Source organism: Netta rufina (genome assembly GCF_964035555.1).
Source record: "Netta rufina genome assembly, chromosome: 7".
In the NCBI taxonomy this organism is placed as follows: Eukaryota; Metazoa; Chordata; class Aves; order Anseriformes; family Anatidae; genus Netta; species Netta rufina.
This window is the reverse complement of record NC_140130.1, coordinates 26,902,695-26,920,185: the sequence shown is the minus strand read 5'-3', so window position 1 is coordinate 26,920,185 and position 17,491 is coordinate 26,902,695. Positions and strand designations below refer to the sequence as shown.

General features: G+C 50.9%; 1 protein-coding gene across 5 annotated transcripts in view; it reads right to left on the bottom strand.

Annotated features, from left to right (window-relative positions):
- The window catches only part of ADD3 (adducin 3), a 98,282-nt gene extending 92,666 nt beyond the window's left edge, over nucleotides 1–5,616 (bottom strand). For 2 of the 5 annotated variants that reach the window (XM_084290065.1, XM_084290069.1), the window contains exon 1: nucleotides 5,519–5,616. The gene's annotated coding sequence lies outside the window, so the exon portion shown is untranslated. Of the gene's footprint in view, nucleotides 1–954; nucleotides 1,060–5,518 lie in introns of those variants that run through there. The other 3 variants (XM_084290068.1, XM_084290067.1, XM_084290066.1) reach the window with 2 other exon arrangements.
- Between the last annotated feature and the right edge of the window lie 11,875 nt (nucleotides 5,617–17,491).

The window sequence follows — 17,491 nt, the reverse complement described above, 5'->3', positions numbered from 1 at the left end:
GTCACCATGCTTGGCTCTCAACAGAGCTAGACATGCTGTCTGGTATCATTCACTCTCTCCACCTCCAAAGCTTGTTTTCAGTTTTGTCTATTTTTTCATATTTTAGGCTTAAGGTTGCCTCTGCTAAGTGTCTGCTAGATCTGAAGCATCTGAGCCAAAACACTTCAACTCTTCCTGACACAAGGGCTCATAAGTATGCTTTCCAATGCTATAGTTTAATTTTCACATTTAAATCCAGGATATTTTCTTTGGAAAGCACTACTTCACTTTCAAATACTTGACTCTGTGGCCTTACTGATGTTCTTTCTAAGTACAGAGCTTTTTGTACATATATCTATAAAGACTGAAATGGGGGTGAGACATCGCTGCTGATTCTTGAGCTGGGCACAGTTGGAAGGGATGATATGTCACTGTGTGCTCTGCAAAGCAGCCTGCGATGTCTTCACCCAACCTGTGTTTTGGAAAAGACCAGACTGGCCAACAAACTTCGCCCAAAAGACCTGAACTCTGCCTCCTGAGGTCATCCTTTGCTCAGGGTGTGTTGGTGAGGGAGACCTGGAATGGACAAAAGCCCCCCAGCGCACACACCTTCATGCGGGTTGCTGAGGAAGTGCTGGGAATGCTGGGTTATATGAAACAATGTGCTTTCATACCAGCAATCTCTGAACACAGCAACTTGAAATTTCCACTGATCTAAAATGATTTGAGTTGCACAGACAAGGTCAGTACCAAACGGATGCCACAGGCTTTGGACAAGACCTCCAGAACTGTTACGAAAGCCTTTCTTCACCCAAAGCCTATGCTTGGAGGGAAAGAAACAAAACGTTTAAGATACATTTCACCTTTCTTGTTTTTTCTACGTTAGCACAATAAAGCAAGCTAGGCAATAAGGAAGGCTTTCTATTTTGCACCCAGCAGGACATGCACAGGAGGGCTTTGCTGGGTGGTACACACCTTGCTGCCAGATCTGACGTTGGCTGTTCATCTGCAAACACAAGAAGATGCAGATCCAACTGGCCTCTGAAGAACATCACATGTAGAGCAACAGGTACAGATGATGTGCACAGCAATGCTTATTTTCTGCAAGAATACAAACCATAACATCTTCCTGGGCAACCTGGGTAGCCTTGCTTGAGCAGATGACCTCCCGAGGTCCCTCGCAACCTAAACCACTCCATGATTCGGTGATAATACAGTTAAATATATGCAACAACAAAAATCTTAAGACAAATTATTGTGGGTATACATGAAGATAGCAAGCACAAGTTCTCATAGTGATTTAACAAAATCTTCTCACTTGGGCCAACAGAGTCCAGCTCCTGGCTGCAGTGCCAGCACCACGCTGAAGACTCATTCAAGGCAGCACAGCGACAGTAAGAGAAGCAATAAAAGCTGCAATGGGACAGCAATTGAACTCCATGGTACTCAAGATCACCACATCCTTCAGCTGGAGAAGTAACTCAGGAGGTGCTGGCTGTGTGGGGGCACAGGGATTTTCCCAGCTGTTAGCCATCAGGTCAAGCAAATGCCAAACAGACCAAGCAGTTAGCACATTCACTGAACCCCATCCCAAGCTGCCAGCTCACCCCACAGCTCCCTGCTGCTTTGAAGTCACCAGGATTTTAACACATTAAACAACACAAGGCAAGGAAAGAGTTTCTTCCCAGCCAAGACCAGAGCAGTTTAAGAGACTGGAACAGTGAATGGGGCTATTATGCTATTTCCTTAATTAGCACTTTGTACCAGCTGATTGCATCCTTGTTAAGAATAGTTTACATTATTACCCTTTGAATGACTTTAAATATAATAATGAATCTTATATGCTCCCAGAGTCCTGGCTAAATAATTGCCTACGTCACATCAGCTAAACCGTGAAGACGCCAGCTATAAGAAAAACAAGAATCATCAGAAGGAGCCTTCTTTCAGAAACTTTTCAAGGAATCCTAAGAAAACCTCAACTTTTTAGTAGAAAATATTTTCCATTTTACCGATGATGGAAGGAAAAAAAAACCTCCACTGTAGCCTGGACTGAAAGCAAGCTATAATTGAAGACACTTCCATATCTGACTAAATTTATTAATGCAATTAAAAATTGGTTTGTCTTAACTAACAATCCAGATCAAGAGCTATCCACAAAACCACCATGTACTTGCCAGGACATCTTTAAAAGGAGCACCTCAAATTCTCACTTGCGATGTACAGTGACTTGTGTTACCTCGCACAGGGAAAAGAAAGAGAAGTGCTTCCCCACGTGCCAGTTGTCTCAAAGTTAATGTAGGAACTAACCCTGTTCACCACATAATTTAGCACTAACACAACGAATAAGTTATGGCTTGCTCCCTAAGGGTCAAGTAGCTTTTATTCATCTTCTTGTACCAAAAAAACGCTACATAAAAGACACTGCCCCCCAGGAACCATAAGATGCCACACCACTACCTCTTCTTCTAACGCAGCCACCAGCATTTCAAAACATAGCTTGAGGAAAAGCCTGTGATGTAACAGGAAACAATGCTATTAAATCCTATAGATTGCATTCTTCTGGGTCGATACCAAAACAATGACCTACTCGGTTTCTGAAACACCAGCACTGAGAAATTGCAGAATTGATCTACGAGAGAACTAACAGCCAGAGGTTGCTATGGCCACTACAGTTACAGGACGTTTTTTAAAGTAATTTTATTTCCCTCCTGTTTAAAAAAGCTAGCTAGGCCAACTTTATGCACCAGCTCAAGGTCACACACAGGTTCTTTTCCTAAATCATTATTTCTTTTAAGAGCTGTAATTGCAGTGCCGCCAGCTGCAGAGCAGGCTGTTAGGGACGTTTGCTGCAGGTTTAACCAGCAGCAGGAATTTTCACGATGCACCCCGGTGATCACCAATATCTCCAGCACCAGACCGGGCAGGGACAAGCCCAGCAGGGCCAGGGGACCCATTCCAGTTGGCACCCCAGCCCTTCCCAGCTGCACGGGGCAGGCAGAGGCACTGCAGCGTGCAGCCCTGCTCCAGCCCCACTGCTCCAGGAGCACTGCAGCGGGTGGGCAACGCGCCGCCTGCACCCTGCCCTGCAGGATGCACCACGGCATCACCCCCAAATCTTTGTTTCCTTAAATAAAAACACCAGCTGTGCTGATCCTCAGGTAAGAGTCAAGGATAATGAGCGATTTAACCAAGACTCCATCTAATGGCCAAGGAGTAAGGACGTGCTTGGTCATCACCGCCATGCACTAACCCCAACCACTGAGCACTCGGTCCCTCAAGAGCCCCTGCTTTGGGCTTCGTGTTCTCCCACTGAAAACTAAGCACAAGTTATAATTTGTCCTGAAAAAACAAGAAATGTTCTAAAGCTGAGGACGTGAAGACTCGTAAAGCTAAAACCAGTATCCGCTATTAACGAGTGGGCAAACAAATTAAGGAGCTCGTGCTCTCCTTTCTCAAAGCAGCACCTGCCAGCCCTTTTGGCACCAGCCCAGGAGCCGGCCGCATTCCCAGACCCACACCTGCTCTCCTCGCCAAGCCCTGGGCAGCGCCGCAGCAGGCTGCAAGGACTCACCTGGGGTTTTTGGCCACGCCGCCACAACGCCTGGGTGTGCAGAACACCTCCACAGAGAGCTCGCTGGTGCAAAATGTCCCAGCAACCCCAGGCACAAAGTAAGCCTTGTCCCTCCAAAGCCACCACCGCTGATGGCAGCGCGGCACCAGCCACCCGTGCCTGGAGCAGGAGGAAACCTGAAGTCCCCCCGGTCACACCGAAGCCCAGCGGCTGAGGTCACATTTAGCAGCTTCACTCCTCTGGTCCCAAAGCCGATTTAAGCAACAGCTTATCCAGCACAATAAGTAATTTGGCAATTTCATACCTTGATTCTCTTAGAACCCTTGGCCGATTATTTTTTTTTGCTCATTCATTGCCACTGATTGTTTGAAAACTTAGCTCCTTCTAGGAGTGCTGCCCAGATGAGGCTCAATCCTGCTCCTTTTTCCCTCTGCTCACAATCACATCACCACCCTCAAGATAGCCCCATACCCCTGGACGAAGGGCAAGCCGCTGGTGCGGGCTCAACTGCAAGATAAGGATGCTCAGAAGACCAAACCACAAGCCACTACCTCCACTAGCAGCGGTGGTGCTGGCTGTTTTTCAAGTCAGTTCCTCGCTCATTTCCCCACACCACTGCAAGGCTTCCCCACTGAAACTGTGTCCTTTGGTAATGCAGACACTGCCTAGCTGCCAGACCACCCTCGAGTCCGGGATAAATGTTGGTTTATATAATAAAAACTCATTTAAAAATTCAAGGTGAATTTAACGCGAGAAGAAAATTGTCTTGGGGCTGAGACCAAACTCCCCAAAGGAGTTCCCATTGCAACCTTGTTACCGAAGTTCAAGACACAAACCTTGAGATTTGTCGTGACCACCACACACACACACAGAGCAACACGCGACGGAGCCAAAACACCAAACTCTTCCCAAAAGGGGCTGTGTGGCCGAGGTTGCTCCCTGGGGAGACAGCAGGGGAGAAGGGGGACAGGTACTGGTGGTGTTGGGGAAGGTGCTGGTGGCACTGGGGGGTGTGCCACTGGCAGCCCAGCAAATCCACGATGGGAACGCATTGAAATTGAGTTCCTGGGCTGCCCGCACCACTACAAGCGGCAAAGGTGGAGCTGGACGCGTGTGAGCGTTTCCAAAGCCCGGCTCTCACGGAGCACGCAGATTCTCAGCGGTTTTCTCAGCCCCATGCGGCCGGGCCCCGTGCTTACGGCCGGCCCTAATTGCAATCAGCCCCCCGGCTTTTTGGGGTCAGCGTCTCCAAACCCAGGCGCGCTGCTCCGTGCCCCGTCTTTTCCACAGCCGCACCGGAGCCAGCAGCCCAGGAGGCAGCACCGCAGCACCCCCGGGGGCTCCCAGGCGTGCAGAGACCCCAGGAGAGGGAAAATAAAGGGGAAAAAGGGATGGGGGCGGCCACCCGCCGGGGGGATTTGGGGGAAAGCGAGGCAGCGAAACGCCGCGCATTCACCGCTGCGGTCCGGCCAGGCGAGTGGGGGTGCGGTAGGTCCGGCACCAGGGTGCGGGGGTGCAAAAAGGGGGTGCAAAGGGGTGTAAAGGGGGTGAAAAAGGGGTGCAAGGGGGGGGGTCCTCGCCGTGCCCCCGGGCGCGCAGCAGCAGCCGCCCCGCAGCCTTTGTGCGCCGCCGCGCGGCCCCGCCGGGCTGCACGCGCTGCTTGCACGCGCGCTTGCACGCGCACGGCGCCAACTGCACCCCCCCCCTCACACACACACCCACCCTACACACACACCCGTACCCCATACACACACACATACCCTACACACACACCCGGGAGCCCCCCCGTTTGGGTCCTGCCCCCCCCCCCAACCCCAATCCCAACCCCAAGCCCGGCCCCACAGCGCATCCCCAGCGCATCCCGCCCGCCCCACTGCGCTCTCGGCGGGGCCGGGAGGCGACATTTTGGGACCCCCCCTACCCTCAAATCCCCCTCCCCGACCCCCATCACGGGCACGGCAGCGTTACCTCGGCGGCCCCGCTGCTCACTCCATCCCTTCCCTTCCCTCCTCGCCTCTCCGCCCCGCCGCGGGCACGGCCGGGGAGGGGCAGGGGGCAGGGCCGGGGAGGGGACGGGATGGGGGAGGGCCGGAGGGGGGGGGGGGGGGCGGTGCACGATGTGGCAGGAAGGGACACCTGGGCTCCTCCTCCTTCCCCCGGTGGAGCACTATCTGGCAGCGGCCGCCTCCAGGCTGAGTCTGGGGGGGGCTGCGAGGGGCTGGGGCTGCGAGGAGGAGGAGGAGGAGGATGAAGAGGAGGAGGAGGAAGGAGAGGAGGAGGAAGAGGAGGCCCCGCCCGCCTCCCTCCATTGTTGTTCCCGCCCGGAGAGGAGGGGAGGGACCTGGCCCCCCCCCCCCCGCTGTGCTGCAGTGTGTGCGCAACATGCAAATCTCTTTTTTTTTTTTTTTTTTTCTTTTCTTTTTTTTTTTTTTTTTTGCAATAGCCGGCCCCGCGGCTGGGCTCTGCGGCTGCAGTCGCCCCTGTGCTGCTCCCTGCGCGGCGTTACAGGGGTTTGGGGTTTGGGGTTTGGGGTTGGCTGGCCCACCCCTGACCAGCCCTTTGAATTCGCAGAAGCACGTCTCAGTGCATGCATAAAGCCCTGGGTGATATGCATGCATGCCTGCAAAAAATAAATCCCATGCCATAATAATAATAATAATAATGTTAAGAGCCTGTAATTATATTTGGAATCGTTTTTAAGATTCAAAAGTTGTGCTAAATGCGCTTGGAGGGCTTAAAAGTTCCCTTTGAGACCCGACAGCAGTGCTTACAGGTGTAAAGCCGCTCACACAACCAGCTTTGTGTGGTTTCGGGGACAGAACCTTGTAATTTGGCAACCTGCTGGCTTTGGAAGGGCTCCTTGGGGACTGCGATGGCAGGGACATGATTGGGATGCAGCAAGGGCAGGGCGAGGGCTGCGTGCGCCCAGGGCCTTTGGTGGGAGCCAGCAGGGAGGCACCAGCCCTGCTGGCTGTGCCACCACGTCACCGTGAGCCCCAGGTCCCTCGGGAGCTACAGAGGGCCTCAAAGACACAACTGCTCGAGGCTCTGAGCTGCCCAGCCCTGGGGTGTGCAAGGAGGACGTGTTTTAGCTTTGCAAATTTCTACTTAGAGCTGAGATGGCCCCAGCTGGCGGGACCAGTGCTCTGGGAACCCGTAGGTGCCGGCCAGTAATAATGGGATGAGGTGGAGCAGCACCTGTTATTTAGTGCAGGACCTCTAACCATCTGGTGGCCGTGGGGAATTAAAGCTTACCTTGGGCACGGGAGGAGCGGGTGCGTTCACACACACACACCCCTACCTGCATGTGGAGTGTGCTGAGGCAATCGGCTTCCTCGTGCTGGTTATTCGCTGCAATGCTTGTTTGCCTTGCAGGAAGAAAAATAATAATACAGCTGTATCATGTTTTGGTAAGCTTTCAACCTGAAAATCCAAGGAATGCCACGATGCAGTTGTGGTTTTGGAAGTGAGGGTGGTGCCGCGGTGAGGATCGGGAACTCCCTCCAGCCACTGACCAATTTCGGCTGGAAATCAGAGGGGAGTTGTCAACCCTCAGAGCAATCAGGCTCAACCTTCCCCAGGAGGGTATCGGGAATGGAAAAACCTCGCTGCTTTGGAGATAAAGTTTATTAAAGCCATGACAAGAAGCGCTGTCTGTGCAGCACGCTTGATGTCTGGGGAGGCTGATTTGAGTGCTGAGGCGCTGCGTGACATTGATCACACACCTGGAAAACTGAATTTCAGAGGCACCGCTTGCCCCAGCAGATTGCTTTCAGACATGTAAAGATGCCTCGTGTGTTTATTGCAGGGCAAGTTCTCTTCTCCTGGGCATGTGGCTAAGTTTTCCCATTACTCTAGTCCTGAAAAGCTGACGGAGATGACAAATTCTCACGATTCAGACCATGGACGGATTACAAGCAGGACCAAGGAGAAACATTCCTTCACAGGAGAGACTTTTCCCATCAGTTCTGGAGGTTTTGTTCCTTCGGAGTGGCTGCTGGGTGCTGCTGAGCTCGGCCCGGTCCCGTTGGACAGGTCTCGATGCCAAGACTCCTGGGGTGCCTGGGTGCGGCTGCCAAGCTGCCCATCAGTCTGCAGATAGGCAACAGGTAGTGCAGAGAGGGCAGATAACAGCCAGGACAGATCCACTGGGGTCAGACTGGAGCCCTGGGTTAAAAAATGCACCTAAACGAGTGAGCCCAAGCCCACAGAAAGCTACTGTGACATTGTGTTTTTGGAGAGTGGGTCCTCAGAAGGAATTAGGGCTGTGCTCCTCTCTCTGGGCTTCGTGCCCTTGTCCCTGTTTGCAGTGCCAATGAAGCCCTCTCTCTGCACATTTCCTGCATCCAGCTAAATACTTTCCAAAACAAACAGACAAACAAACAAAAAAACACCACAGAACTACATACAACAGATAACGTGTCTCCTTTCTGGGGGCCCGATCCGGCAGACGCACTTTGCCACTTACACGGTCCTGCAGCCTTTTCACCCTCCATAAAGCCATGTGTCTAATCGGGGGACCGAGCTGAGCTACTCGTTAGAATCTTGGCCAAACCACAAACATTTGTTTCCTTGCTTTATGCCAAACTCCGAGAAAGGAGGAGGGAGTGGCACGAAGCTCATGTTAATGAGTTCTTCGTTCCCCACAGAGAGGTAATCAGAGCACTGCTCAGAGATTCATCAACATTTTTTATTAGCACTTTAATGGCCTACATTTTTTTTTATTTTTATTTTTTTAGGGAGTTACTTCAGCTAAGAGCTAGATAATTCCTTGTGCAGCTGTGGTTTAGGAAGCAGCTCAGGGGACATGCAAGTCAAATTACTTGAGCTCTAGTTAAAAAAAAATAATATATATATATATATACACCACAAGGTTTCCCGGGTGCCTCCTTTTCCAATCAAGGGCGCTATGTCCTCAATCTCTCACTCCTGGGTTGTGTGGGGTTTTGAGGTCTCTCTTGCACTCTTTGCAGCCTGGAGAGCCATGTGGTGAAGCGCCAGCCCCTGATGGCACTGCACGTTCGCCATGGACAAGGGACTGTCACTCCTTGCTCCAGGGACCACCGCACCTTCAGTCGGCCAAAATGAGGATCAAAGTTGCTGAATTCTGAGAGCTGGAGCCTTCTACCCATTGCTGCGGGGTGAACCCCAAGCCAAGGTGCCCAGGAGACCTGCCTCAGCCACCTATCCATAGGTTACGGTGAGAGCCGGTGGGTGGGGAGCACTCTCACGGCCCCGAGGAAGGCTGCTCAGAAATTACACAAAGTTTGGCATTCGCAGCTGCTTTCTTGAGGATGCTTTCACAGCAAGAGCATTGCCATCTCACCCTCCTGCTTCCCATGGCGTAATTCAGGGCTTTGATTTTGCTTTTATGAAACTTGGGGCATTTTGCAGCCCCCCTGCCCGCAGAAGCATCCCTCATCCCACAGCAGATCTCCAAGGCAGCAGGGGTGGCTGCTCTGGGCTCTCTTTGGTTGGAAAGGGAGAGAGCTGCTGGCCTTGCGCTGTCACTGAGGAGAGCTGCTCGCTGGAAATGGCCCTGCAGCTTCTTCCCATGCCTCCCCCGCTCCCCAGCGGCCAGATTTCCTTCTGGTCTTCTGGAGAGAGCTGTGAGAATATATACATTAAAGGCAGGCAGGCAGGCCAGTGCTGCAGGATAGCTGGGGTTATGAGAGTATAATAAAGGAATACTATGTACTTTTTCCTGAATCGAGCCCCAAGTGTTTCCTGTCAAACCTCAGCACAATGGGACACGAATGTCCAGTTCATTACGTTCACATTTCCTCCAAACCACAGTCTCTTTCCTTCAAACACAGAGGACAGGAAAGGATGCTCTCTGCCCCCACTCGTGTTTCTCGACCGACTTTGTGTCGTGTGAGAAGGGATCGGAGGCTTTCGGCAGTCGCTGCATTCAGTGGGTTGTCTCCCTTCAGTCCACACCACCTTGGGTTGCGAGAGGTCTAAATATGGAAGGATCCCTTTGAAATCAAAGAGAGCTTCGCTGAGGGATAATCAGCATGAATGGAAGTGAAATGAGGTCCGTGGGGAATAAAATGCTAATGTCTGGGGAAAAAAAATCAAGATTCACAGCACTAGTCCAGAAGAATGGTAGCTCATATCATATTAAAAAAAACATAGTTCTCATTTCCTCCTTATCCCTGCAGGACAGGAAAGAACATCCTGCTCTTTTAATATGAGCAAAATACGAGTTATTTTTGGAAGAAAAAAAAAAATCACGCTCAGAGCACGGTTTTCAAAAGACTTTCTCTAATCTGTGATTCTGATGATGCCTGTGGAGCACAGCACATCCTTCTGCAGCAAGAAAGCCAGGTTTGTCGCCTCGGCACCGCTCACACTTGGGCAGAAGGCTTCTGCTGGTTGCGTGAGGAGCCAGCAGCTCCTCACCGGCACATCGGCTGTGTCCCCAAGCCAGCCACCCCCTCCCAGGGGGTGTGCTGGGGGCAGAGCTGCAGCCTGGCTGCTGGGGGGAAGCATGGGGACGTGTCAGGGCACAAGGTGATGGGCTGGGGGGTGAGTTTCAGGAGATTTCCAGACCTGTGCTGGACTCTGGGCCAAGCTTCTACTTCTTTGTTACCTCCAGGTGCAGGGCAAGGCTGGAGCCCTCCCTGCCCTCAGCGGTGATGGCTCTTTTGGCACCGTGCTTCTTGTTCTCACCACGGACCCACAGGGAAGAGTGTGCTGTCATCTTCTGGGCTGAAGTTTTGGGAGTTTAGAGCATAAAGTCAAACTCAGGGCCTTTGGGGCAAGCCGCTGCTTAGCGTGCCTGAGGGACCACTTGAAAGGACGGAGATGAAATCAGCCTCAGATTTGTTAATGTGCATAAACAACATTAATTCATGAATAATGTTTGATTCTGATTCTGCATGGGCAACTGTTACTCCCAATGCCCCTTTTGAAGCAAATAAGAGCTAAGAAAATATCCTAGTACAACATCTAGTGATTAGGATAAACAAATTGTTAATCATTTACCACTGCAAGATTACCAAACTCCGAGTGCACTATAAAAAGAGCTCCAGTTTCCCTTTAAAAACCATTCAGCGAGAGTAAGATTCTAGCTCCTCTCTATGTCAAGGGCCCCAAATACCTAAGCAGACTCTGGGGAATGACCTCATCTGTACTTTCTGAGCGTGTTCCCAGGGATGCTAACGCTAGGAACGGCTGCCTGTCAGTGATGGAAAGCCAGGGTGCAGGAGCTCACCCCCCAGCACAGCAGGGGCCAGATGTGCTCGTGGGATGTGCCACCGGGATGCCCCAAACCCCAAAGGGCAGCACAGGTCAGCAGCACGCACACCAAGCATCCTGGCACCGCCGAGGGCACGCTTAAAAAACCCACCCGGAGATATTCCTATGAAGTCAGTGGATTACTCATGCACTTAGAGCACTGATTTCCCTGGCGGGACAAACTGTGTTCCGTGGTTTCGTCCGCGAGGACGTGAGGCTGTTTCTGCTGACTGTCCCGGTTTGTTCCCAGACAGGAAGCAGAGCGGGGCGGCGTGGACCCACGGTCGGGTCTGTGCAAACAGCCGGTGGAAACTCACAGCACATCAGTCCCTGAGAGACGTGGATGGATGCGAGGGAAAAACCCGTGCTTGTCTGTGCCCGGCAAAGCCGGATCAATCTGCAGAACGTGTTTTAACCAGCTCCACGCCTGGCTCTTTCCCTGCTGCTGGCGCAGCGTGAAGTGCAACGTCAGGGCTTTGACCGGGGAGCCTGAACTCTCTGGGATTCTGCAGGGGAAAGATAAATGGTCACAGCCATTTCCCTACGGGAGATAAGGAAGCTGCGGGGGAGGAAAAGCACAAATCTCTAACAATAGTAATATGTGAGACTGCGTACGGTGACTTTCAGACTGGAAAATTGCACCCAGATCCATTATATAGGAAAAGCACTAAATCTGTGTAACTATTGTACGGCAGAAGAGGAAGCTCAACCCACTGTGCAGAAAACAGACCTCGGATTGTCTCAAGATCGATGGTAAAAAGACAGCAAACATCAACAGAGTTCCCCAGAGTGGGAGATACATCAGTGCAAATTGAGTATCTGGTCCCCTGGAGTTCTGCAAATCATCAGAAAAGACATTAATGTCATTAGTAAAAACAACAAACGTGCCTATACTTATTACTTATTTGTAATAAGATTTGGCTAATGTATAATTAGCAGGCTTCAGAAGTCTTTAACGACCTCTGAGATTACTCTGCCTGCCACGCTGAGGTTCACCAGAAAATTCTCATCCTTGCGCTGGAGCTGTGGCTTCCCCAGCAGCCCCTACACCCTCAGCAGGACCCACATCACATACGCAACACATCTCTTAAATCCCTGTGAGCTGGATATATACACACACACGCATGCATTAGTTTTGTTTGATTATTTTCTGCATGAGGGTTTGATCAGGACTGCTTGTTTCCCAGGAGGCGATAGCAGCTTTTTGCCAAGCAGGGCAGCGAGCTGTGCTGTGGCTTTGCGGTGTGTACACGCAGGATCAGCCATCAGCTGGTTCAAACACATCCACTTGTGCCTGGCTGATGGAGCTGGCTCCCTGTCTTTCTGCTATCACTCTTTTCCTCTGCTTTCAGTGTGGCTGTAACAAGTTACTCAAACACGTGCCTCACTAAGGATGTGCACAGCCCAAGAGGTGCTGCGCTGGCACAGGGCAGGTCCTCGTGTACCTGCTGACCTGGCATCTTGGTTTGAGTCCCTGTGTAAAAGAGATGAATTGGGTGACACCAAATGGCACCGTACAAGACTGCAATTTGTGCTACTGCTCCTCGGGAGGCTGGGGGGACTTTAGCCTGCAGGATAGGCTTGGATGTGCCGGACGGGAAAATGGTACATAAATATTCAGCTGACATTAAAGCAGATGAGGATGGCTGTGCAGGAGCTGGCACTCTGTCAAACTATCTGCAGCTACAGATCCAGGATCCTGCCTGATGTTTGGGTGGGAAACCAGCTCCAGAGCTGGCAGCTCTTCTCCATTTTCTGTAAGCTGGGGACTTTCCAAAGCTCTTGAGGGTGCACACAAGAAACCATCTGTTTCACCTCATTTTACACCACAGAGGTGTTCAGAGGCTGGTATGGCACCAGGAGAAGAAGCCTTGAGTCAGCTGGAAGTTTCTGAGCATCTGATGATGCCCTCACCTGCCTGGAGCCCTCCGGCAGCTAGGGCTAGGGCTGGCAGCCGCTGCTCTGTGCCACACTCTGGAGCCCAGCTCGGTGGCACTGGCAGGTTGGAGGGGACAACTCTGGCTTTGCACAGGGTCTGTACGGAGAGGGGAGGACCAGGAGGCTGAAGTGGAGAGGAGAGACAAAGCTCTGCTGCAGGTGCCCTGTCCTTCAGCAGTCTGATACCCCTGCTATGTCCCATAGGGTCACTTCAAGGGGAGCTCCCGGCAGCTTCAGCTGCTCTGCTGGTCTTAGAAACTGCTTGTTCAAATGCCGTTTCTTCTCACACGCTGGATCTGTTTTGTGATCCACCTTTTGTCCCTGACACCAGAGCTCTGACGCCATCGGAAAGCTGTTCCTCTCCATGCAACGTGCTGCTCAGACCTTGCCTCCGTGCCGCGGGAGCAGCGCTGGGACAGCCACGGGCTGGGGACATCCATCCCCGTCCCACGAGCAAACAATGCGGTCCCTTCACTGGTGATGCTGTTATCTGTGGTTCAAAACAAGATAGCAAAAATACTTTCCATGCTGTGCAACTGGCCTTCTAGATCTAGCTGCATTACAATGCTCGCTCTCGTACTCCCAAGGATTATCAGTGTAATTCCTAATGCTAGTGGAAAGATAACACCGAGTGTGGCAAGCAAAGGACAGATGCAAAGTTGGATTGCATTTCTGTCTCTGCTACAAACTTTGTGTACAAACACAGGCAGGTCTTCAGGATGAAACATTTCCACCAAATTTGCATCCCCACATGTGAGGGTCCAAGCTTTCAGATGTAGCGAAAGACTTCATTTGTCTTTTGAATCCTAATGCAGCAGGTGTTTTCCTAACTCACAGCCTTCCTTCCACCTGGGTCCTCATTTTCCCAAGCCCAGACTGAAGTGTCCTGAGCTACCGATGCCTCCAGTAGGACCCGATGCTGGATTTCTGTCGCAGAGCCTGCTGCCAGGCCGGCAGCACCAGCCAGCTGTGCTCACAGAGCCTCTCTGCTCCGTGCGGACCTTGCATTTCTCTCAAACAAAGTCAAACTGTTGAATCGAGCCTGATGAACTACTGTGAATGCTCTGCTTTATCAGAGGAAATAGTTGGAGGCTGAAGTCTTGGTCCCCGACAAGTCTTTGCGAGGATATTAGCGTGTCTTGCCAAGACCTCGTAATTCCCTCGCAGCCAATGCAGCATTCCTCAGAGGCCATAAGGCGAGACGGGAAGGAGGATCACGGGGCTTGGTCAAGGCTGAATGAGCCTCTCCACAGAAACACTGAGTGTGTGACCTCCTCTCGGACACATCCAATGGAACAAAACCCACCAGGTTTTGGAGGATCCATTAGAGGCGGCTATTTTCCAAATGTCTCATGTAAGAGGAGAGGAACATATTTTTGAAAGGGAAATAAAAGCCGCCCATGCAACACGATATTCTTAGCAAAACAAACAGCCTGCATGACTGGAGTTAAAATAAAAAAGGAATCAGGGAAGAGGATGTTGTACAACTATTACTAGATTTTGTTTGCCTGCTCTACAGTGAGACGAGAGTGTCAAGAGAAGCAAAACAGAATAATGCTAAACCTGATCCCTGCTATGTGGCAGATTATGCAAACCTCTGTCCTCCTGGGAGTTGCCTATGGGAGGTTAAACCTGGCTCTCAAAAGACGAGCCGCAGGTTTTCAATTATGTCATTGAGAACACCACGGTGGGGATTAGGAGAAGATGATCCAGTCAAGATGGCCCTCGGAGACATGCTTTTTATTCAGCCAGAGGATGAGCCAGCCCTCCGACTGGTACTCTCACAAGCATCCAAGGTGTGCCCAGGGAAGGGCAGCCCAGAGATGCCCCCAGCAGGCTCCAGCAGCGTGGCTGGGGCTGGAGTGAGCAGCCCTTGGCTCCCGGTGCCTTGCCATGGCTGTGCCTGTGCTAAAATGCCATGTGGCTTCTTAGTTGTGAGAGCTGCCTTGCTGCATGCTAGTCTGGGTGTCTCAGTGCCACGCACCATTGCCAGGCTCCTTCTCCAGCCTGAAGAACAGCGAGACTTTTACCAGCAGCTGCAGAGAAAAGAAGGCAGCAGGGAGGGATTTTTATCTCCTACGCTAAGGATCTTTATTTGGTTCGCCACTCATTGTTCTGACAGTTGTCTCATTTATTCACTTTTTACATCAAAATCCATTCCTTTAAAGCTTATGTTAAGCCTTAAGCTTCAGCATGTGCTAATAGTATTAATCATTCTGGAAATAGCTCCGTCTCTTCTGTTACCAGTAGCTATCTTGATGGCGCTGCCTTGGCACCCCACTGCGTCCCTGCTTCCTGGGGCTGGCTCCCGAGCGATGAAATAGAGGCACAGCCAGGGCCAGTGGGCAGAAGCAAACTGAGGGGATGCCCTTTGGCTGTGCCCGTGGTGTGGAGCATCTGCTGAGGTGCACTTAGCTGCAGCACGATTCAGCCCTGGTTTCTTCAGGGGGGGCTGAACTTCCCCCATGCATCCCATCTGTCCTGGAGGAGACATCACACAGCACACTCAGGGTGGTGAAGCAGGTCCAGAAACCTTCCAGGAGGGTCCTACTGTCACGGGCATCAAGGGCAGATGGGACCTGTGGTCAGGAGAGCCAGGTCTTGGAAACGGGCTGGGATCCTGCAGATCGAGTTCAATGTCCTGCCCATATGGTTTTGCCTTTTTGCGAGCCAGGCTTCTGTTTGTGCATCTCTTCAGAAAAAAGGAAGGTTATTCCGGGGGGCTGTGAAACCATCTCCTGGATATGCTGAGAAGTAAACATCATGTGCAGAATCACCAGCAGAGAAATTAGACTGGGACTAAAAATAGTTTCCTTTTGCTTTCTTATTCAAAAAAAATGCTAATGCCCGGTTTTAGGATTCTTGTGTTCCTTCATACAACAGTCAGCCCTAAAATAAGATAATAATCGTAATAATAAACAACAAAACCATCCTCTTGGGCAATGTTTTATTCCCTTCACAATTGCCTGAACCAGGTTTTCTCTCCTTTCTGATCACAGAGTATCTCACAGCTAGCTCTAGTGACTGTGGAAAAATACCAGTAGCAGCAGTAAGGTTGCAAGTAAAACATCGTCAGTCCTTTGAATATAATTTAGCTGCTGAAAAATGAGTGATGGCTACAAGCACATGACCAGCCACTCTCTGCTTCTTGGCCCATAGCTTCAAAAGTGCAAATTAGTACAAAAATACTTCACAGTTAATTAAAAGCTTTACTTTTGTGAAGGTCAGTAGAGACGGCTCAGCCTGTGATCTCACACAAAAACTTTTAGCACACTTGACAAATCACTTCCCACGTCTTAGTTTCCCGTTTCTAGATGGTACAAAATGCTCACAGACCTGACAAGTTTTCCATGGCCCATAGCAGGATCCAGGAGGACAAACTCCACTGTGGGACATTTGGAGGTTTTGGGTATACTACGGTCACATTGCTGCAAGTCGCACTTGCTGAAGTAGTCCTTGAGAGGCAAAAGCTGAGGTTGTTTTTAGCTATTGACAGACCACGCAAATGTGAAATGCATGGGATGTGAGTAGGATTGGATCAGAATGCTGCTACAGTAATTGTTTAGGAAATATTAAGCTTTTACTGATCAATAGGCAAGTCAACAATTCATGTGAGGTCACTGTGTAACTATCTGAGGCACTCTAGCAGTACCTGTGTTTTACTACTCCAGTACCATGCAGCACACATCAAAATATTGTATTGGTAGCTGAAATTAAATTAATCTCGGGTACCTGATTTCTTCTGCATTGATCATCTATTTGACTCTGGGGTCAAATAGAAGTAGTCCTCCTTCAACTCAGAGGACGCTGTCAATGCTAACATTAACATTAACATTAGCATACACGCATAGCCAGGAGAGAACAATCAGCATGTTGCCCCATCTCTTTTCTTGCTAATGTTTTGTCATGAAGCATGTTTAAAAAGGCTGGAAAAGAGCATAACATTGAGAGATAACCGAGCTACTTCATGCCTTTTACCACAGCAGCAGCAATAGCCACATCACAGAACAAATGCATCGAGAAAACAATTGTTGCTGTTGGTGCCATTGGGAAAAAGCCCAATTCCCCTTTCGAGTGGTGTTGCCTGAGTTAAAGAAATGTAAAAAAATTAGGATGTTGTGATTATCTTTACTTCCTCCAAACACGTGGTGCATTTTTTTGCACTGCAGGTTAGGACACCCTGGTCATCCTGGCGCTGCTTTTCCGTGATACCCGGTGCTTGAAGCTGCTTCTCCCCGGGCTCCTTCCCTCCGTCCCCATGCCCCTTCCTCTGCTGTGGGGCTGTGCTGTGACACTACCACGACTTCCCCAAGTTCGCCTTGCAGCAGACGGAGCCTTTTGGCACGAGCTGCCGGCAGCAGTCACTTCTCCAGCTCTCGCCTTCTGTTGCATTGCCTTGGCAACAAGCTTCAGCAGCAAGGCAGCAGCCTTGAACTTGTCAGGGGCTGCTGCAACACGCCGCCGTGCTGCTCGCCGGCACCTCGCGTTGCTATAACGACTGCCGACAATAAAACTCATCTCCCGGCTTAAAACAGGAACTTTTACAGTCTGTTTCCTGGCAGAGCTGCGGCGATATTATGGGAATCCTGGCCGGGTGATTTGGGAGCAGGCATGCAGGGGACTGGTCGTCCCCATGTCATCCATGGGTTGTCACGACCCCAATGTCATGAGTTCAGCCTGAGTCACTGGTGTGAGGTTTTAAAAAAAAAAAACACCGTGGTGGAGACCAGGCTTTCTGAGCCAGATGAGCCTTGAATGAAC